Below are 26,842 nucleotides of genomic sequence, written 5' to 3'. Positions count from 1 at the left end.
AAATCATTAGTCATCTTTGTTTATATATTTGATTTCAATCAAATATGAACTTGAAATGTGTATAAAAAATAATTATCTTTTTATATATCTAGATTTTATGATTTTAATCTTATGAACTACAACTACGTATAAAAAATCATGTGTAACATTTTCAAAACTTAAAAATACAGGACAGACAACTTTTAAGAAGAAAAGAGTTAGTGTTTTTTTTTGTGATTTTGATAAATATCAAAATAAAGGTTTTTAATACCTAGTTATAAAAATAATTTATGACTTATGAGTAAAGTTTTATGGACATTTGTGATCTTATTTTTTGTTTATATTTTCAAAAATATTAGTGATCATAATATATTCATATGCTTAATTAATATAGCCAGTTTGTCGGATTTTTTTTTTGTCAATAGAAGCAGTCTATATAGGCAAATTTTATACAATTTAATTATTTTTGAAATATAGAATATTGGTAGATTCTTCTAATATTCTATCTCTATGATATAATTTATTTTATTAATTATTTTATCTTACAGTACACCTCAAATAGTGAAATTGAGTGCATTATGTATTTTATTATATTGTCATGCAGACTTGAAGGTGTTTTGTATAGGCAACCCTACTGCACTTTCAAAATGTTCAATATTATTCCTCACGAACCATTGCATATTATATAAAAATTATCTACTCATTTATGACTTTGTTACAGTGTAACTGTCCAAATTCTAAATTGTTCATAAATTTTTGTGTTAAAACTCAATTTATTATTAGTTATTACGTTATCCAAAACTCCAAAACTAAATCCTTTAATACTGGCCCCTTTAGATAAAATGTTCAAAGACCGACACAAATTCGTCCCTAGATGCGTCTTCCGATTAGTAAAAGTTTTTCAACTCAATTATTTAGACGGTAAATGGTGATTTAAATGTGCAGTTTAAAAAAAAAAATTGGCAGGAAATTTGGTTTTAGCAATTTCTTAGTTTTAAAATTGAAATTCAAAATTCTTTAGAACAGAAATTTGATCTGGAGGTGTCAATGCGTTGAGCCTCGAAGATTTCGAAACGAAACAACCAATATTAAAAATGTTAGTATTTCAATTTGAATCTCAAAATCTATAGATGAATATCATAACAACAGATTATATCATGTGTTGAAATAACGAGTTGTAAAATGCAAAGTTTTAGAAAAGTTATGTTATACAATATAAAACTTTTTTAAATATTTATTTTATTTACTTACTGCAAGTTTGCATATATAATTATGTGTTTCAGTAATAAAAGTTTAACATCACCCTAAACGGTATGATAATACTGAACCTTCTACATTTAAATTACCAAAAGCAACAAAAAAACTATGAAAAATTACGACTTGGTACAATTTGTACGAAATATATTCACAAATTGCAAACGTCAAAGTCATATAATATTCTATGTAAATAAAACAACTATATTACTTATTATACGTAGGTACAAGTTACAAAAGGTAGACTTTAAACATCTTTGTAATAGCGTAAATATACTTAATTTCGCAGTGTGTTTCATCATTATCTATGAGTAGTAATATTATTATGTATAAAGTTATAAGTCACGGGAATCCCTCTTATCCGAGACTGGATAAAAATATAATTCAAAAACTTTCATGCTAATCTCAATACATCTGATGGCGCACGGTTCTACAACCTGGGAAAAAAAAAACGAAAAATCGGCGTTTAAAACCACGTCTACCCCAAGATCTCCTTCTATCACAATCAAGCGAAGACGAAGATCGATTTTAAATTACCACTAATAAATAAATATTAACTAACATTAGCATGTATATCACTATATCACTAACTAAAAATATTAGTAATTGTAATTTGTTATTTGTAATTGAACACGTTAGTAAACTTGTAATAGCATGATAAAATGCTGAAACATTTTAATTTTAATAAATAAATAAATAAAAAAAAAAAAGTTATAAGTACTGTATATTTGCATAAATATTTGTTTCCCTCAAATATATTTTTGAAAAACCTTAGTGGTCGTTCGACGTGTTTGAAACTCAAGATTCTGGTATTTTGGATGATGCTGATCAAAAGCGGTATCTGTCGTGGACACCGTAAATGCCGTTTTTACCCCACATTGGGGTCTTGGAATTCCGAAATTTGAATTTTTTAGTCGAGTGTTACTCGGCCGGGTTTCGATGTATGGGGCATAGTTACTTCACGGAAATTTCTGTTTAAAGTCGTTTTACATAAAGTCCTCCGGTGGTAGCAGTGTCCTATGGCTCCTTGTGCCCCTCCCCCCATGGATATTTTAAAAAATGTTTAATATTTGTTCCACGTTTCTGAAGTTCACAAGTTCAGTTTTTCGTAGGTCTGTGATCAAAATCGGCGTCCCGTGGTGACACTGTAGAATTCATTTTTACCCCTATTTTTGGCGTCGGAAATTAGGATTTTGCAGTTTTTGGACTTTGTCGCCACGAAACAATTAATTTTTGGGTGGTTAGAGCGATTTTTTTCTACGCATCGTTTAGACGTTTTTGTAAAAATTCGAACGCTACCAAAACCAAAGGAATCGGACGTTTTGTTGCGAAGTTACGGTTATATTTTTATTTTTGGCACTTAGATTTTACGTATTTTTCGAATTTTTTGAATTTGAGTTTTTGTTTAATCTTTTCGAAATTTGAGTGCTGACTCATAAATGCTACGACGAGTTTGAAAGGTTAATAAAGGTTAAAAATCGAATGGCTTGTTTTTTCGTACACGCATAATTTTCTGTATGGTACCTATACCACCGTATAACGATTTAACGAAGTATCTTTTTGAACTTTGTTTTTTTACACGTTTTATGTTTGTTAAGGTTTCAACGTTTAGCAATTACGCCAACAGCATAAAAAATAGTTTATATATAAATAGTTTTTCATCAAATCATATAGAGAATACATCTATTTAATGTTTATAGTGTTTATATCCCTCGTTTAGCGTTAAGAATTTAATATGTACCTAAGCGATTTCGTTGTTTATACGAGATACGACCATCATTTTTAAAATGTACGACGCAGTCAGTAGATTACTTCTGATCACTTCAGACTCAAATCTGCTCGAATACAACATTTCATTTATTATTTATTAGTTTTAATTATATGTGTATATTTAATATGCAATATATTAGTATGATTGGTAGTAATTTGTTTTGAATTTCACAATATAACTTCGGTAATATTTATAGGAGATAAAGATTTAAATTTTATGGACATCGAACATAAAAAATAAATTATTATGATTTATTTACATTGTTAAGTATTCAAATAATGAATCGTTATATGTATAAGATATATAACATATACGACCGTTAAGTTCAATTAGTTAACCAGTGGACTGTACAGTCCGGAGAATATTAATGCATAATAAATGCTTACCTGCAACTATCTAAACACTTAAATAATACATACATCTATAGTTTAATGTTATTACTTTTTGACTTTTGTCTTACTAGTTACTATGTATCTATATTAAGACTCATGATATTTATACAACTGCCTGCTTAATTTACAAAGTACAAAATATTATTGGAAATTTATTTCATTATATTATGCTCAGTTAATCAGTTTTGAAATTGTATTTGTTTCTGAAAATATTATAATATTAAACATTTTTGAATTCGGCGGCCAGAGATAAAATCTAATAAGTTGAATATTCTAATCCGAATTGATATGATGTTTTTCATCCATGATTGTGGTTTAGTGATATAAAACATTGTTTATCTATTGATATAATCGTTTGTATTTACTGTCTGATTTATGTTTCATATCTTTTTGCAGTTTTATATTCGTATTTGTATTTAAATTTCAACTTTAAATTGTTTTCAAGTATTTTGAAATAGGAATGAAGTTTGTCTGTTAGTTTTTGTTTGATTATTTCCATTTCTGAATTATTCACCGTTGTCCACGTACTAGTTGTCATAAACAGACTTTCGATCTCTTTATGGTGTGTAGTATTGACATTTTATCCTCCAACCATTATACATATTTAACCGACAATTTTTTTTTAGATGGCAGTACAGCAGATCACTCAAGGACTGCTAAGACATGAATTAACGTTTTAAACACTTGACAAAGTTACAACATCCTACGTTGAAAATGGACTAGACGATACTGATAATAATAATGGTTTTATGCAAAGTACGAGTAATGGGTATAGAATATAATTGTGATTCAATTAATAGTAGTGTTACTAAAAGTCATGTAACCTTGACCATTAGATTAAGTAATGATGCTTATTTACCATTATTAACTTTCATATTTTTCAGATTGCAGTGCAACAGATCACTCAACGGTTGCTGAGCATGAATTAACATTTTTAGCGCTTGGAATAGTTTCAACATCCTATGTTTAATATGGATTAGAAGGTATTAATATTAATAATGGTGTTTTGCACGGTACGTGTAATGTTAAATGAATGTAATTGATAGCAACATAATAGAAGTGTAACAAAAAGTTAATGTTATGAAACCCTTACCATTAGATTAAGTAAATGATTCTTATTTAGCATTATTAACTTCCATGTATTTGATTGATGCTGATACTTCATAAACATTATAAAACATGCTTTTATATGATAATTTTGACTCGTATTTTAAATTCATATTATTAACTGCGTATAAAACTCTGTATTCTAATGTTGTACTCCATCAATTTCACATTATAACTGACTACATTTTTTCAGATTGCAGTACAGCAGATCTTTCAAGCCATGATGAAACATGAATTATGGTTTTTAGCACTTGGGAAAATTTGGACATCCCATGTTGAAATTTGACTAGACAATACTGATAATAATAATAATAATAATGGTATTTTGCATGGTACGTTTAATAATAACTGTATGTAATTGATAGCAACTTAATATTAGTGACACAAAAAGTTAGTATCATGAAACCAAGACCAATAAATTAAGTGAATAATTCTTATTTAGCATTCTTAATTCCTTGTATTTTTATTGATGCTGATACTTCATAAACACTATAAAACATGATTTTATATGATTATTTTAATGAGAATTATAAATTCCTATTTTTAACTTTTTAAAAAAAAGTCAATTCTCAAGTTAGTATTGTGAAACCTTGACCACTAGATGAAGAATATGTTTCTTATTCAGCATTAATTACTTTCATTCATTTCATTTAAGCCGATACCTCATAAACACTATAAAACATGTTTTTATATGGTAATTTGACGTATTTTACAAATTCATTTTTTTATTGCTTATAAAACACTCAATTCTCATTTAATATCTTGAAACCTTGACCACTAGATAGAAATATGTTTCTTATTTAGCATTAATTACTTTCATACATTACATTTAAGCCAATGTTTCATAAACTCTATAAAACATGCTTTTATATGATAATTTTGACGTATATTACAAATTCATTTTTTTATGGCTTATGAAACACTCAATTCTCAATTTAGTATCTTGAAACTTTGACCACTAGAAAGAAAATGGATCTGATTTAGCATTAATTATTTTCATACATTACATTTAAGCCAATGTTTCATAAACTCTATAAAACATGCTTTTATATGATAATTTTGACTTATATTACACATTCAAATTTTGTTTGGTTTATGAAACACTCAATTCTCAATTTAGTATCTTGAAACCTTAACCACTATATAGAGAATATGTTTCTTATTTAGCATTAATTACTTTCATACATTTCTTTTAAGCCAATACTTTATAAACACTATAAAACATGTTTTTATATGGTAAATTTGACGTATTTTACTAATTCATTTTTTTAATTGCTTATAAAATATTCAATATTCATGTTAATATATTGAAACCTTAACCACTAGATAGAGAATATGTTTCTTATTTAGCATTAATTACTTTCATACATTTCATTTAAGCCAATACTTTATAAACACTATAAAACATGTTTTTATATGGTAAATTTGAAGTATTTTACAAATTCAAATTTTTTATGGTTTATGAAACACTCAATTCTCAATTTAGTATCTTGAAACCTTAACCACTATATAGAGAATATGTTTCTTATTTAGCATTAATACTTTCATACATTTCATTTCAATACTTATAAACACTATAAAACATGTTTTTATATGGTAAATTTGCGTATTTTACTAATTCATTTTTTAATGCTTATAAAACTACAATTCTCAATTTGTATCTTGAAACCTTAACCACTATATAGAGAATATGTTTCTTATTTAGCATTAATTACTTTCATACATTTCATTTAAGCCAATACTTTATAAACACTATAAAACATGCTTTTATATGATAATTTTTACTCGTATTTTAAATTCATATTTTTAACAGCGTATAAAACTCTGTATTCTAATGTTGTTCTCCACCAATTTCACATTTAAGTGACTACATTTTTTTCTGATTGCAGTATAGCAGATCTTTCAAGGCTCGCTGAAACCTGAATTAACATTTTTATTACCACATTGAAAAGTTTCAACATCCTACATTTTATTGGACTAGAAGATTCATAAATCTAATAATTTTTATGCAATTCACTTTATATTTTATATGGTTAATTCATTTTTATTAGAAATAAATGCATTTTAAAGGCCAATAAATGTATGAAATGTAATAATATATTCTAAAATTTTTATATGCCCACAAATATTTTTCAATTATAAATCATTAGTCATCTTTGTTTATATATTTGATTTCAATCAAATATGAACTTGAAATGTGTATAAAAAATAATTATCTTTTATATATCTAGATTTTATGATTTTAATCTTATGAACTACAACTACGTATAAAAAATCATGTGTAACATTTTCAAAACTAAAAATACAGGACAGACAACTTTTAAGAAGAAAAGAGTTAGTGTTTTTTTTTTGTGATTTTGATAAATATCAAAATAAAGGTTTTTAATACCTAGTTATAAAAAAATTTATGACTTATGAGTAAAGTTTTATGGACATTTGTGATCTTATTTTTTGTTTATATTTCAAAAATATTAGTGATCATAATATATTCATATGCTTAATTAATATAGCCTTTGTCGGATTTTTTTTTTGTCAATAGAAGCAGTCTATATAGGCAAATTTTATACAATTTAATTATTTTTGAAATATAGAATATTGGTAGATTCTTCTAATATTCTATCTCTATGATATAATTTATTTTATTAATTATTTTATCTTACAGTACACCTCAAATAGTGAAATTGAGTGCATTATGTATTTTATTATATTGTCATGCAGACTTGAAGGTGTTTTGTATAGGCAACCCTACTGCACTTTCAAAATGTTCAATATTATTCCTCACGAACCATTGCATATTATATAAAAATTATCTACTCATTTATGACTTTGTTACAGTGTAACTGTCCAAATTCTAAATTGTTCATATTTTTTGTGTTAAAACTCAATTTATTATTAGTTATTACGTTATCCAAAACTCCAAAACTAAATCCTTTAATACTGGCCCCTTTAGATAAAATGTTCAAAGACCGACACAAATTCGTCCCTAGATGCGTCTTCCGATTAGTAAAAGTTTTTCAACTCAATTATTTAGACGGTAAATGGTGATTTAAATGTGCAGTTTAAAAAAAAAAATTGGCAGGAAATTTGGTTTTAGCAATTTCTTAGTTTTAAAATTGAAATTCAAAATTCTTTAGAACAGAAATTTGATCTGGAGGTGTCAATGCGTTGAGCCTCGAAGATTTCGAAACGAAACAACCAATATTAAAAATGTTAGTATTTCAATTTGAATCTCAAAATCTATAGATGAATATCATAACAACAGATTATATCATGTGTTGAAATAACGAGTTGTAAAATGCAAAGTTTTAGAAAAGTTATGTTATACAATATAAAACTTTTTTAAATATTTATTTTATTTACTTACTGCAAGTTTGCATATATAATTATGTGTTTCAGTAATAAAAGTTTAACATCACCCTAAACGGTATGATAATACTGAACCTTCTACATTTAAATTACCAAAAGCAACAAAAAACTATGAAAAATTACGACTTGGTACAATTTGTACGAAATATATTCACAAATTGCAAACGTCAAAGTCATATAATATTCTATGTAAATAAAACAACTATATTACTTATTATACGTAGGTACAAGTTACAAAGGTAGACTTTAAACATCTTTGTAATAGCGTAAATATACTTAATTTCGCAGTGTGTTTCATCATTATCTATGAGTAGTATATTATTATGTATAAAGTTATAACTCACGGAATCCCTCTTATCCGAGACTGGATAAAAATATAATTCAAAAACTTTCATGCTAATCTCAATACATCTGATGGCGCACGGTTCTACAACCTGGGAAAAAAAAAACGAAAAATCGGCGTTTAAACCACGTCTACCCAAGATCTCCTTCTATCACAATCAAGCGAAGACGAAGATCGATTTTAAATTACCACTAATAAATAATATTAACTAACATTAGCATGTATATCACTATATCACTAACTAAAATATTAGTAATTGTAATTTGTTATTTGTAATTGAACACGTTAGTAAACTTGTAATAGCATGATAAAATGCTGAAACATTTTAATTTTAATAAATAAATAAAAAAAAAAAAAAGTTATAAGTACTGTATATTTGCATAAATATTTGTTTCCCTCAAATATATTTTTGAAAAACCTTAGTGGTCGTTCGACGTGTTTGAAACTCAAGATTCTGGTATTTTGGATGATGCTGATCAAAAGCGGTATCTGTCGTGGACACCGTAAATGCCGTTTTTTACCCCACATTGGGGTCTTGGAATTCCGAAATTTGAATTTTTTAGTCGAGTGTTACTCGGCCGGGTTTCGATGTATGGGGCATAGTTACTTCACGGAATTTCTGTTTAAAGTCGTTTTACATAAAGTCCTCCGGTGGTAGCAGTGTCCTATGGCTCCTTGTGCCCCTCCCCCCATGGATATTTTAAAAAATGTTTAATATTTGTTCCACGTTTCTGAAGTTCACAAGTTCAGTTTTTTCGTAGGTCTGTGATCAAATCGGCGTCCCGTGGTGACACTGTAGAATTCATTTTTACCCCTATTTTTGGCGTCGGAAATTAGGATTTTGCAGTTTTTGGACTTTGTCGCCACGAAACAATTAATTTTTGGGTGGTTAGAGCGATTTTTTTCTACGCATCGTTTAGACGTTTTTTGTAAAAATTCGAACGCTACCAAACCAAAGGAATCGGACGTTTGTTGCGAAGTTACGGTTATATTTTTATTTTTGGCACTTAGATTTTACGTATTTTTTCGAATTTTTGAATTTGAGTTTTTGTTTAATCTTTTCGAAATTTGAGTGCTGACTCATAAATGCTACGACGATTTTGAAAGGTTAATAAAGGTTAAAAATCGAATGGCTTTTTTTTCGTACACGCATAATTTCTGTATGGTACCTATACCACCGTATCTCGATTTAGTATCTTTTTGAACTTTGTTTTAGAGAATATGTTTCTTATTTAGCATTAATTACTTTCATACATTTCTTTTAAGCCAATACTTTATAAACACTATAAAACATGTTTTTATATGGTAAATTTGACGTATTTTACTAATTCATTTTTTTAATTACTTATAAAATACTAAATTCTCAATTTAGTATCTTGAAACCTTAACCACTATATAGAGAATATGTTTCTTATTTAGCACTTATTACTTTCATACATTTCATTTAAGTTAATGTTTCATAAACATTATATAACATGCTTTTATATGATAATTTTGACTCGTATTTAAATTCATATTATTAACTGCGTATAAAACTCTGTATTCTAATGTTGTACTCCATCAATTTCACATTTTAACTGACTACATTTTTTCAGATTGCAGTACAGCAGATCTTTCAAGCCATGATGAAACATGAATTATGGTTTTTAGCACTTGGGAAAATTTGGACATCCCATGTTGAAATTTGACTAGACAATACTGATAATAATAATAATAATAATGGTATTTTGCATGGTACGTTTAATAATAACTGTATGTAATTGATAGCAACTTAATATTAGTGACACAAAAAGTTAGTATCATGAAACCAAGACCAATAAATTAAGTGAATAACTCTTATTTAGCATTCTTAATTCCTTGTATTTCATTGATGCTGATACTTCATAAACATTATAAAACATGGTTTTATATGATAATTTTAATGAGAATTATAAATTCCTATTTTTAACTTTTTATAGAATAGTCAATTCTCAAGTTAGTATTTTGAATCATTGACCAGTAGAAAGAGAATATGTTTCTTTTTTAGCATTAATTACTTTCTTAGATTTCATTAAAGCCAATACTTCATAAATACTATAAAAAAGTTTTTATATGGTAAATTTGACGTATTTTACAAATTCATTTTTTTAATTGCTTATAAAATATTCAATGTTCATGTTAATATATTGAAACCTTAACCACTAGATAGAGAATATGTTTCTTATTTAGCATTAATTACTTTCATACATTTCATTTAAGCCAATACTTTATAAACACCATAAAACATGTTTTTATATGGTAAATTTGACGTATTTTACAAATTCATTTTTTTAATTGCTTATAAAATATTCAATTCTCATGTTAATATATTGAAACCTTAACCACTAGATAGAGAATATGTTTCTTATTTAGCATTAATTACTTTCATACATTTCATTTAAGCCAATACTTTATAAACACTATAAAACATGTTTTTATATGGTAAATTTGAAGTATTTTACAAATTCATTTTTTTAATTGCTTATAAATTATAAATTCTTATGTTAATATCTTGTAACCTTAACCACTAGATAGAGAATATGTTTCTTATTTAGCATTAATTACTTTCATACATTACATTTAAGCCAATGTTTCATAAACTCTATAAAACATGCTTTTATATGATAATTTTGACGTATATTACAAATTCATTTTTTTATGGCTTATAAAACACTCAATTCTCAATTTAGTATCTTGAAACTTTGACCACTAGAAAGAAAAATGGATCTGATTTAGCATTAATTATTTTCATACATTTCATTTAAGCCAATACTTTATAAACACTATAAAACATGTTTTTATATGGTAAATTTGACGTATTTTACAAATTCATTTTTTTATGGCTTATAAAACACTCAATTCTCAATTTAGTATCTTGAAACTTTGACCACTAGAAAGAAAAAGGGATCTGATTTAGCATTAATTATTTTCATACATTACATTTAAGCCAATGTTTCATAAACTCTATAAAACTTGATTTTATATGATAATTTTGACGTATATTACAAATTCAAATTATTTATGGTTTATGAAACACTCAATTGTCAATTTAGTATCTTGAAACTTTGACCACTAGAAAGAAAAAATGGATCTGATTTAGCATTAATTATTTTCATACATTACATTTAAGCCAATGTTTCATAAACTCTATAAAACACGCTTTTATATGATAATTTTGACGTATATTACAAATTCAAATTTTTTATGGTTTATGAAACACTCAATTCTCAATTTAGTATCTTGAAACCTTAACCACTATATAGAGAATATGTTTCTTATTTAGCATTAATTACTTTCATACATTTCATTTAAGCCAATACTTTATAAACACTATAAAACATGCTTTAATATGATATTTTTTACTCGTATTTTAAATTCATATTTTTAATTGCTTATAAAATATTTAATTCTCATGTTAATATATTGAAACCTTAACCACTAGATAGAGAATATGTTTCTTATTTAGCATTAATTACTTTCATACATTTCTTTTAAGCCAATACTTTATAAACACTATAAAACATGTTTTTATATGGTAAATTTGACGTATTTTACTAATTCATTTTTTTAATTGCTTATAAAATACTAAATTCTCAATTTAGTATCTTGAAACCTTAACCACTATATAGAGAATATGTTTCTTATTTAGCACTTATTACTTTCATACATTTCATTTAAGTTAATGTTTCATAAACATTATATAACATGCTTTTATATGATAATTTTGACTCGTATTTTAAATTCATATTATTAACTGCGTATAAAACTCTGTATTCTAATGTTGTACTCCATCAATTTCACATTTTAACTGACTACATTTTTTCAGATTGCAGTACAGCAGATCTTTCAAGCCATGATGAAACATGAATTATGGTTTTTAGCACTTGGGAAAATTTGGACATCCCATGTTGAAATTTGACTAGACAATACTGATAATAATAATAATAATAATGGTATTTTGCATGGTACGTTTAATAATAACTGTATGTAATTGATAGCAACTTAATATTAGTGACACAAAAAGTTAGTATCATGAAACCAAGACCAATAAATTAAGTGAATAACTCTTATTTAGCATTCTTAATTCCTTGTATTTCATTGATGCTGATACTTCATAAACATTATAAAACATGGTTTTATATGATAATTTTAATGAGAATTATAAATTCCTATTTTTAACTTTTTATAGAAAAGTCAATTCTCAAGTTAGTATTTTGAATCATTGACCAGTAGAAAGAGAATATGTTTCTTTTTTAGCATTAATTACTTTCTTAGATTTCATTAAAGCCAATACTTCATAAATACTATAAAAAAAGTTTTTATATGGTAAATTTGACGTATTTTACAAATTCATTTTTTTAATTGCTTATAAAATATTCAATGTTCATGTTAATATATTGAAACCTTAACCACTAGATAGAGAATATGTTTCTTATTTAGCATTAATTACTTTCATACATTTCATTTAAGCCAATACTTTATAAACACCATAAAACTTTTTTTTATATGGTAAATTTGACGTATTTTACAAATTCATTTTTTTAATTGCTTATAAAATATTCAATTCTCATGTTAATATATTGAAACCTTAACCACTAGATAGAGAATATGTTTCTTATTTAGCATTAATTACTTTCATACATTTCATTTAAGCCAATACTTTATAAACACTATTAAACATGTTTTTATATGGTAAATTTGAAGTATTTTACAAATTCATTTTTTTATGGCTTATAAAACACTCAATTCTCAATTTAGTATCTTGAAACTTTGACCACTAGAAAGAAAAAATGGATCTGATTTAGCATTAATTATTTTCATACATTACATTTAAGCCAATGTTTCATAAACTCTATAAAACATGCTTTTATATGATAATTTTGACGTATATTACAAATTCAAATTATTTATGGTTTATGAAACACTGAATTGTCAATTTAGTATCTTGAAACTTTGACCACTAGAAAGAAAAAATGGATCTGATTTAGCATTAATTATTTTCATACATTACATTTAAGCCAATGTTTCATAAACTCTATAAAACATGCTTTTATATGATAATTTTGACTTATATTACACATTCAAATTTTGTATGGTTTATGAAACACTCAATTCTCAATTTAGTATCTTGAAACCTTAACCACTATATAGAGAATATGTTTCTTATTTAGCATTAATTACTTTCATACATTTCTTTTAAGCCAATACTTTATAAACACTATAAAACATGTTTTTATATGGTAAATTTGACGTATTTTACTAATTCATTTTTTTAATTACTTATAAAATACTAAATTCTCAATTTAGTATCTTGAAACCTTAACCACTATATAGAGAATATGTTTCTTATTTAGCACTTATTACTTTCATACATTTCATTTAAGTTAATGTTTCATAAACATTATATAACATGCTTTTATATGATAATTTTGACTCGTATTTAAATTCATATTATTAACTGCGTATAAAACTCTGTATTCTAATGTTGTACTCCATGAATTTCACATTTTAACTGACTACATTTTTTCAGATTGCAGTACAGCAGATCTTTCAAGCCATGATGAAACATGAATTATGGTTTTTAGCACTTGGGAAAATTTGGACATCCCATGTTGAAATTTGACTAGACAATACTGATAATAATAATAATAATAATGGTATTTTGCATGGTACGTTTAATAATAACTGTATGTAATTGATAGCAACTTAATATTAGTGACACAAAAAGTTAGTATCATGAAACCAAGACCAATAAATTAAGTGAATAACTCTTATTTAGCATTCTTAATTCCTTGTATTTCATTGATGCTGATACTTCATAAACATTATAAAACATGGTTTTATTTGATAATTTTAATGAGAATTATAAATTCCTATTTTTAACTTTTTATAGAATAGTCAATTCTCAAGTTAGTATTTTGAATCATTGACCAGTAGAAAGAGAATATGTTTCTTTTTTAGCATTAATTACTTTCTTAGATTTCATTAAAGCCAATACTTCATAAATACTATAAAAAAAGTTTTTATATGGTAAATTTGACGTATTTTACAAATTCATTTTTTTAATTGCTTATAAAATATTCAATGTTCATGTTAATATATTGAAACCTTAACCACTAGATAGAGAATATGTTTCTTATTTAGCATTAATTACTTTCATACATTTCATTTAAGCCAATACTTTATAAACACCATAAAACATGTTTTTATATGGTAAATTTGACATATTTTACAAATTCATTTTTTTAATTGCTTATAAAATATTCAATTCTCATGTTAATGTATTGAAACCTTAACCACTAGATAGAGAATATGTTTCTTATTTAGCATTAATTACTTTCATACATTTCATTTAAGCCAATACTTTATAAACACTATAAAACATGTTTTTATATGGTAAATTTGAAGTATTTTACAAATTCATTTTTTTATGGCTTATAAAACACTCAATTCTCAATTTAGTATCTTGAAACTTTGACCACTAGAAAGAAAAAATGGATCTGATTTAGCATTAATTATTTTCATACATTACATTTAAGCCAATGTTTCATAAACTCTATAAAACATGCTTTTATATGATAATTTTGACGTATATTACAAGTTCAAATTTTTTATGGTTTATGAAACACTCAATTCTCAATTTAGTATCTTGAAACCTTAACCACTATATAGAGAATATGTTTCTTATTTAGCATTAATTACTTTCATACATTTCATTTAAGCCAATACTTTATAAACACTATAAAACATGTTTTTATATGGTAAATTTGACGTATTTTACAAATTCATTTTTTTAATTGCTTATAAATTATAAATTCTTATGTTAATATCTTGTAACCTTAACCACTAGATAGAGAATATGTTTCTTATTTAGCATTAATTACTTTCATACATTACATTTAAGCCAATGTTTCATAAACTCTATAAAACATGCTTTTATATGATAATTTTGACGTATATTACAAATTCAAATTTTTTATGGTTTATGAAACACTCAATTCTCAATTTAGTATCTTGAAACCTTAACCACTATATAGAGAATATGTTTCTTATTTAGCATTAATTACTTTCATACATTTCATTTAAGCCAATACTTTATAAACACTATAAAACATGCTTTAATATGATATTTTTTACTCGTATTTTAAATTCATATTTTTAATTGCTTATAAAATATTTAATTCTCATGTTAATATATTGAAACCTTAACCACTAGATAGAGAATATGTTTCTTATTTAGCATTAATTACTTTCATACATTTCATTTAAGCCAATACTTTATAAACACTATAAAACATGCTTTTATATGATAATTTTGACGTATTTTACAAATTCATTTTTTTATGGCTTATAAAACACTCAATTCTCAATTTAGTATCTTGAAACTTTGACCACTAGAAAGAAAAAATGGATCTGATTTAGCATTAATTATTTTCATACATTACATTTAAGCCAATGTTTCATAAACTCTATAAAACATGCTTTTATATGATAATTTTGACGTATATTACAAATTCAAATTATTTATGGTTTATGAAACACTCAATTGTCAATTTAGTATCTTGAAACTTTGACCACTAGAAAGAAAAAATGGATCTGATTTAGCATTAATTATTTTCATACATTACATTTAAGCCAATGTTTCATAAACTCTATAAAACATGCTTTTATATGATAATTTTGACTTATATTACACATTCAAATTTTGTATGGTTTATGAAACACTCAATTCTCAATTTAGTATCTTGAAACCTTAACCACTATATAGAGAATATGTTTCTTATTTAGCATTAATTACTTTCATACATTTCATTTAAGCCAATACTTTATAAACACTATAAAACATGTTTTTATATGGTAAATTTGAAGTATTTTACAAATTCAAATTTTTTATGGTTTATGAAACACTCAATTCTCAATTTAGTATCTTGAAACCTTAACCACTATATAGAGAATATGTTTCTTATTTAGCATTAATTACTTTCATACATTTCATTTAAGCCAATACTTTAAAAACACTATAAAACATGCTTTTATATGATATTTTTTACTCGTATTTTAAATTCATATTTTTAATTGCTTATAAAATATTTAATTCTCATGTGAATATATTGAAACCTTAACCACTAGATAGAGAATATGTTTCTTATTTAGCATTAATTACTTTCATACATTTCTTTTAAGCCAATACTTTATAAACACTATAAAACATGTTTTTATATGGTAAATTTGACGTATTTTACTAATTCATTTTTTTAATTGCTTATAAAATACTAAATTCTCAATTTAGTATCTTGAAACCTTAACCACTATATAGAGAATATGTTTCTTATTTAGCACTTATTACTTTCATACATTTCATTTAAGTTAATGTTTCATAAACATTATATAACATGCTTTTATATGATAATTTTGACTCGTATTTTAAATTCATATTATTAACTGCGTATAAAACTCTGTATTCTAATGTTGTACTCCATCAATTTCACATTTTAACTGACTACATTTTTTCAGATTGCAGTACAGCAGATCTTTCAAGCCATGATGAAACATGAATTATGGTTTTTAGCACTTGGGAAAATTTGGACATCCCATGTTGAAATTTGACTAGACAATACTGATAATAATAATAATAATAATGGTATTTTGCATGGTACGTTTAATAATAACTGTATGTAATTGATAGCAACTTAATATTAGTGACACAAAAAGTTAGTATCATGAAACCAAGACCAATAAATTAAGTGAATAACTCTTATTTAGCATTCTTAATTCCTTGTATTTCATTGATGCTGATACTTCATAAACATTATAAAACATGGTTTTATATGATAATTTTAATGAGAATTATAAATTCCTATTTTTAACTTTTTATAGAAAAGTCAATTCTCAAGTTAGTATTTTGAATCATTGACCAGTAGAAAGAGAATATGTTTCTTTTTTAGCATTAATTACTTTCTTAGATTTCATTAAAGCCAATACTTCATAAATACTATAAAAAAAGTTTTTATATGGTAAATTTGACGTATTTTACAAATTCATTTTTTTAATTGCTTATAAAATATTCAATGTTCATGTTAATATATTGAAACCTTAACCACTAGATAGAGAATATGTTTCTTATTTAGCATTAATTACTTTCATACATTTCATTTAAGCCAATACTTTATAAACACCATAAAACTTTTTTTATATGGTAAATTTGACGTATTTTACAAATTCATTTTTTTAATTGCTTATAAAATATTCAATTCTCATGTTAATATATTGAAACCTTAACCACTAGATAGAGAATATGTTTCTTATTTAGCATTAATTACTTTCATACATTTCATTTAAGCCAATACTTTATAAACACTATAAAACATGTTTTTATATGGTAAATTTGAAGTATTTTACAAATTCATTTTTTTATGGCTTATAAAACACTCAATTCTCAATTTAGTATCTTGAAACTTTGACCACTAGAAAGAAAAAATGGATCTGATTTAGCATTAATTATTTTCATACATTACATTTAAGCCAATGTTTCATAAACTCTATAAAACATGCTTTTATATGATAATTTTGACGTATATTACAAATTCAAATTATTTATGGTTTATGAAACACTGAATTGTCAATTTAGTATCTTGAAACTTTGACCACTAGAAAGAAAAAATGGATCTGATTTAGCATTAATTATTTTCATACATTACATTTAAGCCAATGTTTCATAAACTCTATAAAACATGCTTTTATATGATAATTTTGACTTATATTACACATTCAAATTTTGTATGGTTTATGAAACACTCAATTCTCAATTTAGTATCTTGAAACCTTAACCACTATATAGAGAATATGTTTCTTATTTAGCATTAATTACTTTCATACATTTCTTTTAAGCCAATACTTTATAAACACTATAAAACATGTTTTTATATGGTAAATTTGACGTATTTTACTAATTCATTTTTTTAATTACTTATAAAATACTAAATTCTCAATTTAGTATCTTGAAACCTTAACCACTATATAGAGAATATGTTTCTTATTTAGCACTTATTACTTTCATACATTTCATTTAAGTTAATGTTTCATAAACATTATATAACATGCTTTTATATGATAATTTTGACTCGTATTTAAATTCATATTATTAACTGCGTATAAAACTCTGTATTCTAATGTTGTACTCCATCAATTTCACATTTTAACTGACTACATTTTTTCAGATTGCAGTACAGCAGATCTTTCAAGCCATGATGAAACATGAATTATGGTTTTTAGCACTTGGGAAAATTTGGACATCCCATGTTGAAATTTGACTAGACAATACTGATAATAATAATAATAATAATGGTATTTTGCATGGTACGTTTAATAATAACTGTATGTAATTGATAGCAACTTAATATTAGTGACACAAAAAGTTAGTATCATGAAACCAAGACCAATAAATTAAGTGAATAACTCTTATTTAGCATTCTTAATTCCTTGTATTTCATTGATGCTGATACTTCATAAACATTATAAAACATGGTTTTATATGATAATTTTAATGAGAATTATAAATTCCTATTTTTAACTTTTTATAGAATAGTCAATTCTCAAGTTAGTATTTTGAATCATTGACCAGTAGAAAGAGAATATGTTTCTTTTTTAGCATTAATTACTTTCTTAGATTTCATTAAAGCCAATACTTCATAAATACTATAAAAAAAGTTTTTATATGGTAAATTTGACGTATTTTACAAATTCATTTTTTTAATTGCTTATAAAATATTCAATGTTCATGTTAATATATTGAAACCTTAACCACTAGATAGAGAATATGTTTCTTATTTAGCATTAATTACTTTCATACATTTCATTTAAGCCAATACTTTATAAACACCATAAAACATGTTTTTATATGGTAAATTTGACGTATTTTACAAATTCATTTTTTTAATTGCTTATAAAATATTCAATTCTCATGTTAATATATTGAAACCTTAACCACTAGATAGAGAATATGTTTCTTATTTAGCATTAATTACTTTCATACATTTCATTTAAGCCAATACTTTATAAACACTATAAAACATGTTTTTATATGGTAAATTTGAAGTATTTTACAAATTCATTTTTTTAATTGCTTATAAATTATAAATTCTTATGTTAATATCTTGTAACCTTAACCACTAGATAGAGAATATGTTTCTTATTTAGCATTAATTACTTTCATACATTACATTTAAGCCAATGTTTCATAAACTCTATAAAACATGCTTTTATATGATAATTTTGACGTATATTACAAATTCATTTTTTTATGGCTTATAAAACACTCAATTCTCAATTTAGTATCTTGAAACTTTGACCACTAGAAAGAAAAATGGATCTGATTTAGCATTAATTATTTTCATACATTTCATTTAAGCCAATACTTTATAAACACTATAAAACATGTTTTTATATGGTAAATTTGACGTATTTTACAAATTCATTTTTTTATGGCTTATAAAACACTCAATTCTCAATTTAGTATCTTGAAACTTTGACCACTAGAAAGAAAAAGGGATCTGATTTAGCATTAATTATTTTCATACATTACATTTAAGCCAATGTTTCATAAACTCTATAAAACTTGATTTTATATGATAATTTTGACGTATATTACAAATTCAAATTATTTATGGTTTATGAAACACTCAATTGTCAATTTAGTATCTTGAAACTTTGACCACTAGAAAGAAAAAATGGATCTGATTTAGCATTAATTATTTTCATACATTACATTTAAGCCAATGTTTCATAAACTCTATAAAACACGCTTTTATATGATAATTTTGACGTATATTACAAATTCAAATTTTTTATGGTTTATGAAACACTCAATTCTCAATTTAGTATCTTGAAACCTTAACCACTATATAGAGAATATGTTTCTTATTTAGCATTAATTACTTTCATACATTTCATTTAAGCCAATACTTTATAAACACTATAAAACATGCTTTAATATGATATTTTTTACTCGTATTTTAAATTCATATTTTTAATTGCTTATAAAATATTTAATTCTCATGTTAATATATTGAAACCTTAACCACTAGATAGAGAATATGTTTCTTATTTAGCATTAATTACTTTCATACATTTCATTTAAGCCAATACTTTATAAACACTATAAAACATGTTTTTATATGGTAAATTTGAAGTATTTTACAAATTCATTTTTTTAATTGCTTATAAATTATAAATTCTTATGTTAATATCTTGTAACCTTAACCACAAGATAGAGAATATGTTTCTTATTTAGCATTAATTACTTTCATACATTACATTTAAGCCAATGTTTCATAAACTCTATAAAACATGCTTTTATATGATAATTTTGACGTATATTACAAATTCATTTTTTTATGGCTTATAAAACACTCAATTCTCAATTTAGTATCTTGAAACTTTGACCACTAGAAAGAAAAATGGATCTGATTTAGCATTAATTATTTTCATACATTTCATTTAAGCCAATACTTTATAAACACTATAAAACATGTTTTTATATGGTAAATTTGACGTATTTTACAAATTCATTTTTTTATGGCTTATAAAACACTCAATTCTCAATTTAGTATCTTGAAACTTTGACCACTAGAAAGAAAAAGGGATCTGATTTAGCATTAATTATTTTCATACATTACATTTAAGCCAATGTTTCATAAACTCTATAAAACTTGATTTTATATGATAATTTTGACGTATATTACAAATTCAAATTATTTATGGTTTATGAAACACTCAATTGTCAATTTAGTATCTTGAAACTTTGACCACTAGAAAGAAAAAATGGATCTGATTTAGCATTAATTATTTTCATACATTACATTTAAGCCAATGTTTCATAAACTCTATAAAACACGCTTTTATATGATAATTTTGACGTATATTACAAATTCAAATTTTTTATGGTTTATGAAACACTCAATTCTCAATTTAGTATCTTGAAACCTTAACCACTATATAGAGAATATGTTTCTTATTTAGCATTAATTACTTTCATACATTTCATTTAAGCCAATACTTTATAAACACTATAAAACATGCTTTTATATGATATTTTTTACTCGTATTTTAAATTCATATTTTTAATTGCTTATAAAATATTTAATTCTCATGTTAATATATTGAAACCTTAACCACTAGATAGAAAATATGTTTCTTATTTAGCATTAATTACTTTCATACATTTCATTTAAGCCAATACTTTATAAACACTATAAAACATGTTTTTATATGGTAAATTTGAAGTATTTTACAAATTCATTTTTTTAATTGCTTATAAATTATAAATTCTTATGTTAATATCTTGTAACCTTAACCACTAGATAGAGAATATGTTTCTTATTTAGCATTAATTACTTTCATACATTACATTTAAGCCAATGTTTCATAAACTCTATAAAACATGCTTTTATATGATAATTTTGACGTATTTTACAAATTCATTTTTTTATGGCTTATAAAACACTCAATTCTCAATTTAGTATCTTGAAACTTTGACCACTAGAAAGAAAAAATGGATCTGATTTAGCATTAATTATTTTCATACATTACATTTAAGCCAATGTTTCATAAACTCTATAAAACATGCTTTTATATGATAATTTTGACGTATATTACAAATTCAAATTATTTATGGTTTATGAAACACTCAATTGTCAATTTAGTATCTTGAAACTTTGACCACTAGAAAGAAAAAATGGATCTGATTTAGCATTAATTATTTTCATACATTACATTTAAGCCAATGTTTCATAAACTCTATAAAACATGCTTTTATATGATAATTTTGACTTATATTACACATTCAAATTTTGTATGGTTTATGAAACACTCAATTCTCAATTTAGTATCTTGAAACCTTAACCACTATATAGAGAATATGTTTCTTATTTAGCATTAATTACTTTCATACATTTCTTTTAAGCCAATACTTTATAAACACTATAAAACATGTTTTTATATGGTAAATTTGACGTATTTTACTAATTCATTTTTTTAATTACTTATAAAATACTAAATTCTCAATTTAGTATCTTGAAACCTTAACCACTATATAGAGAATATGTTTCTTATTTAGCACTTATTACTTTCATACATTTCATTTAAGTTAATGTTTCATAAACATTATATAACATGCTTTTATATGATAATTTTGACTCGTATTTTAAATTCATATTATTAACTGCGTATAAAACTCTGTATTCTAATGTTGTACTCCATCAATTTCACATTTTAACTGACTACATTTTTTCAGATTGCAGTACAGCAGATCTTTCAAGCCATGATGAAACATGAATTATGGTTTTTAGCACTTGGGAAAATTTGGACATCCCATGTTGAAATTTGACTAGACAATACTGATAATAATAATAATAATAATGGTATTTTGCATGGTACGTTTAATAATAACTGTATGTAATTGATAGCAACTTAATATTAGTGACACAAAAAGTTAGTATCATGAAACCAAGACCAATAAATTAAGTGAATAACTCTTATTTAGCATTCTTAATTCCTTGTATTTCATTGATGCTGATACTTCATAAACATTATAAAACATGGTTTTATATGATAATTTTAATGAGAATTATAAATTCCTATTTTTAACTTTTTATAGAATAGTCAATTCTCAAGTTAGTATTTTGAATCATTGACCAGTAGAAAGAGAATATGTTTCTTTTTTAGCATTAATTACTTTCTTAGATTTCATTAAAGCCAATACTTCATAAATACTATAAAAAAAGTTTTTATATGGTAAATTTGACGTATTTTACAAATTCATTTTTTTAATTGCTTATAAAATATTCAATGTTCATGTTAATATATTGAAACCTTAACCACTAGATAGAGAATATGTTTCTTATTTAGCATTAATTACTTTCATACATTTCATTTAAGCCAATACTTTATAAACACCATAAAACATGTTTTTATATGGTAAATTTGACATATTTTACAAATTCATTTTTTTAATTGCTTATAAAATATTCAATTCTCATGTTAATATATTGAAACCTTAACCACTAGATAGAGAATATGTTTCTTATTTAGCATTAATTACTTTCATACATTTCATTTAAGCCAATACTTTATAAACACTATAAAACATGTTTTTATATGGTAAATTTGAAGTATTTTACAAATTCATTTTTTTATGGCTTATAAAACACTCAATTCTCAATTTAGTATCTTGAAACTTTGACCACTAGAAAGAAAAAATGGATCTGATTTAGCATTAATTATTTTCATACATTACATTTAAGCCAATGTTTCATAAACTCTATAAAACATGCTTTTATATGATAATTTTGACGTATATTACAAGTTCAAATTTTTTATGGTTTATGAAACACTCAATTCTCAATTTAGTATCTTGAAACCTTAACCACTATAGAGAATATGTTTCTTATTTAGCATTAATTACTTTCATACATTTCATTTAAGCCAATACTTTATAAACACTATAAAACATGTTTTTATATGGTAAATTTGAAGTATTTTACAAATTCATTTTTTTAATTGCTTATAAATTATAAATTCTTATGTTAATATCTTGTAACCTTAACCACTAGATAGAGAATATGTTTCTTATTTAGCATTAATTACTTTCATACATTACATTTAAGCCAATGTTTCATAAACTCTATAAAACATGCTTTTATATGATAATTTTGACGTATATTACAAATTCAAATTTTTTATGGTTTATGAAACACTCAATTCTCAATTTAGTATCTTGAAACCTTAACCACTATATAGAGAATATGTTTCTTATTTAGCATTAATTACTTTCATACATTTCATTTAAGCCAATACTTTATAAACACTATAAAACATGCTTTAATATGATATTTTTTACTCGTATTTTAAATTCATATTTTTAATTGCTTATAAAATATTTAATTCTCATGTTAATATATTGAAACCTTAACCACTAGATAGAGAATATGTTTCTTATTTAGCATTAATTACTTTCATACATTTCATTTAAGCCAATACTTTATAAACACTATAAAACATGTTTTTATATGGTAAATTTGAAGTATTTTACAAATTCATTTTTTTAATTGCTTATAAATTATAAATTCTTATGTTAATATCTTGTAACCTTAACCACAAGATAGAGAATATGTTTCTTATTTAGCATTAATTACTTTCATACATTACATTTAAGCCAATGTTTCATAAACTCTATAAAACATGCTTTTATATGATAATTTTGACGTATATTACAAATTCATTTTTTTATGGCTTATAAAACACTCAATTCTCAATTTAGTATCTTGAAACTTTGACCACTAGAAAGAAAAATGGATCTGATTTAGCATTAATTATTTTCATACATTTCATTTAAGCCAATACTTTATAAACACTATAAAACATGTTTTTATATGGTAAATTTGACGTATTTTACAAATTCATTTTTTTATGGCTTATAATACACTCAATTCTCAATTTAGTATCTTGAAACTTTGACCACTAGAAAGAAAAAGGGATCTGATTTAGCATTAATTATTTTCATACATTACATTTAAGCCAATGTTTCATAAACTCTATAAAACTTGATTTTATATGATAATTTTGACGTATATTACAAATTCAAATTATTTATGGTTTATGAAACACTCAATTGTCAATTTAGTATCTTGAAACTTTGACCACTAGAAAGAAAAAATGGATCTGATTTAGCATTAATTATTTTCATACATTACTTTTAAGCCAATGTTTCATAAACTCTATAAAACACGCTTTTATATGATAATTTTGACGTATATTACAAATTCAAATTTTTTATGGTTTATGAAACACTCAATTCTCAATTTAGTATCTTGAAACCTTAACCACTATATAGAGAATATGTTTCTTATTTAGCATTAATTACTTTCATACATTTCATTTAAGCCAATACTTTATAAACACTATAAAACATGCTTTAATATGATATTTTTTACTCGTATTTTAAATTCATATTTTTAATTGCTTATAAAATATTTAATTCTCATGTTAATATATTGAAACCTTAACCACTAGATAGAGAATATGTTTCTTATTTAGCATTAATTACTTTCATACATTTCATTTAAGCCAATACTTTATAAACACTATAAAACATGTTTTTATATGGTAAATTTGACGTATTTTACAAATTCATTTTTTTATGGCTTATAAAACACTCAATTCTCAATTTAGTATCTTGAAACTTTGACCACTAAAAAGAAAAAATGGATCTGATTTAGCATTAATTATTTTCATACATTACATTTAAGCCAATGTTTCTTAAACTCTATAAAACTTGATTTTATATGATAATTTTGACGTATATTACAAATTCAAATTTTTTATGGTTTATGAAACACTCAATTCTCAATTTAGTATCTTGAAACCTTAACCACTATATAGAGAATATGTTTCTTATTTAGCATTAATTACTTTCATACATTTCATTTAAGCCAATACTTTATAAACACTATAAAACATGCTTTTATATGATATTTTTTACTCGTATTTTAAATTCATATTTTTAATTGCTTATAAAATATTTAATTCTCATGTTAATATATTGAAACCTTAACCACTAGATAGAAAATATGTTTCTTATTTAGCATTAATTACTTTCATACATTTCATTTAAGCCAATACTTTATAAACACTATAAAACATGTTTTTATATGGTAAATTTGAAGTATTTTACAAATTCATTTTTTTAATTGCTTATAAATTATAAATTCTTATGTTAATATCTTGTAACCTTAACCACTAGATAGAGAATATGTTTCTTATTTAGCATTAATTACTTTCATACATTACATTTAAGCCAATGTTTCATAAACTCTATAAAACATGCTTTTATATGATAATTTTGACGTATTTTACAAATTCATTTTTTTATGGCTTATAAAACACTCAATTCTCAATTTAGTATCTTGAAACTTTGACCACTAGAAAGAAAAAATGGATCTGATTTAGCATTAATTATTTTCATACATTACATTTAAGCCAATGTTTCATAAACTCTATAAAACATGCTTTTATATGATAATTTTGACGTATATTACAAATTCAAATTATTTATGGTTTATGAAACACTCAATTGTCAATTTAGTATCTTGAAACTTTGACCACTAGAAAGAAAAAATGGATCTGATTTAGCATTAATTATTTTCATACATTACATTTAAGCCAATGTTTCATAAACTCTATAAAACATGCTTTTATATGATAATTTTGACTTATATTACACATTCAAATTTTGTATGGTTTATGAAACACTCAATTCTCAATTTAGTATCTTGAAACCTTAACCACTATATAGAGAATATGTTTCTTATTTAGCATTAATTACTTTCATACATTTCTTTTAAGCCAATACTTTATAAACACTATAAAACATGTTTTTATATGGTAAATTTGACGTATTTTACTAATTCATTTTTTTAATTACTTATAAAATACTAAATTCTCAATTTAGTATCTTGAAACCTTAACCACTATATAGAGAATATGTTTCTTATTTAGCACTTATTACTTTCATACATTTCATTTAAGTTAATGTTTCATAAACATTATATAACATGC

The 26,842-nt window shown here is 24.2% G+C and overlaps 1 long non-coding RNA gene across 2 annotated transcripts in view; it reads left to right on the top strand.

The window, feature by feature from the left end:
- The window catches only part of LOC113555808, a 49,557-nt gene that overhangs the window by 2,039 nt on the left and 20,676 nt on the right, over nt 1-26,842 (top strand). For both annotated transcript variants that reach the window (XR_003405422.1, XR_003405423.1), the window contains exons 4-10: nt 4,697-4,835; nt 9,808-9,946; nt 12,057-12,195; nt 13,761-13,899; nt 16,745-16,883; nt 18,448-18,586; nt 22,521-22,659. This is a non-coding gene — a long non-coding RNA (uncharacterized LOC113555808). The remainder of the gene's footprint in view (nt 1-4,696; nt 4,836-9,807; nt 9,947-12,056; nt 12,196-13,760; nt 13,900-16,744; nt 16,884-18,447; nt 18,587-22,520; nt 22,660-26,842) is intronic.

The sequence above is a fragment of the Rhopalosiphum maidis genome, chromosome 3, assembly GCF_003676215.2.
Source record: "Rhopalosiphum maidis isolate BTI-1 chromosome 3, ASM367621v3, whole genome shotgun sequence".
In the NCBI taxonomy this organism is placed as follows: domain Eukaryota; kingdom Metazoa; phylum Arthropoda; class Insecta; order Hemiptera; family Aphididae; genus Rhopalosiphum; species Rhopalosiphum maidis.
Note: the sequence above shows the minus strand (reverse complement) of the source record. Positions and strands in the feature narration are given on the sequence as shown.